This window comes from Fukomys damarensis, unplaced genomic scaffold, assembly GCF_012274545.1.
Source record: "Fukomys damarensis isolate Sample0158 unplaced genomic scaffold, DMR_v1.0_HiC HiC_scaffold_19, whole genome shotgun sequence".
Lineage (NCBI taxonomy): Eukaryota > Metazoa > Chordata > Mammalia > Rodentia > Bathyergidae > Fukomys > Fukomys damarensis.
In genome coordinates, this window is record NW_022900931.1 from 17621106 (window position 1) to 17622242 (window position 1137).

Consider the following 1137-nt stretch of genomic DNA (forward strand, 5'->3'; position numbering starts at 1 on the left):
GTCAGAGAAGCTGCACTCAGAAAGGAGCCCTTTGGAATATGTGCATTTCTGATTACTATTTATCCCAATCCTAACAACCCAAATAGAATATTCATGAGCCTCATCCTTTGAAGTGTAAGTTGCTTAAAGTATTAAAATCTAGTGTTGTGAATAGTAGAGTTCAAGGACCATTCACATTGGGCTTATTGGAATCTATGTTGGGAACTTTGCACTTAGCACCTTTAGACATTAAATATGGCTAGGTTCTGCCTTTCTGCGGGACAATATTTGAATTTTAAGGTTAATTTTCAAGAGTTAGCAACAGAACAAGTGTGACAGAATCGAGCAGCAGAACATGCTGGGACTACTGCAAGTACACTTTTAGAAAAAGGCCCATACTCGGATCTAATTCAACAGGTAATCTTTCCAGATTAGGTTTATCAGCAAATGGCTCTCATGATGAAATGAGCTTGGGCAACTATTCCTGAGGAGAGTACTCCCACTCAGGTTTTTACACACTCATGGAAGCCTTATGCCTAGTTCTTAGCTCAGTTGCAAGAAGCTGATTGCTGACAGATCCACATGCCGAAGCAGCAGAGATTGTTGTATTACAGCTGGCTTTTGAAAATGGTAATAAGGATGCAAACACACATTAGGGGTTGTTTGGACTATTAAAAACCTTGAAAACTATTTGAAGGCCTGATGTGGACAGTTAAAGCTGTAAGTCTTCCATGCTTGCCTAAACTGTGCTTAGTTTCATCAAACGAAAATAGGCTTCTTCATAAATATATTGTTTTAATTGTGGTAAGACAGGTTATGCTCATAACCAGTATACTCAACCCCAGGCAAAGATAGGTTTAATTGGTATGCTTAAAACATTTCTTGTGATTTAGGGCATTGCAAATTCTTGAATTGTAATTAGAGGGTTAACTTGCTCTTCTCTCTGCTCTGTTCATTACCACTAATTCGAGGTTACTTAGGTATCTGTTAGCAGTGAGTCAAATTTAAAATGTAAAATCTGAGAATAGACAGTAAAGGGGAAAAAGGACATTTTAAAATCCAGGCAGACCAGGGATGTGGCTCAGTGGTTCTGCCACCTGCCTTGCAAGCACAAGGGCCCAAGTTCAACCCTGGCACAAAAAAAAAAAAAAAAAAAAA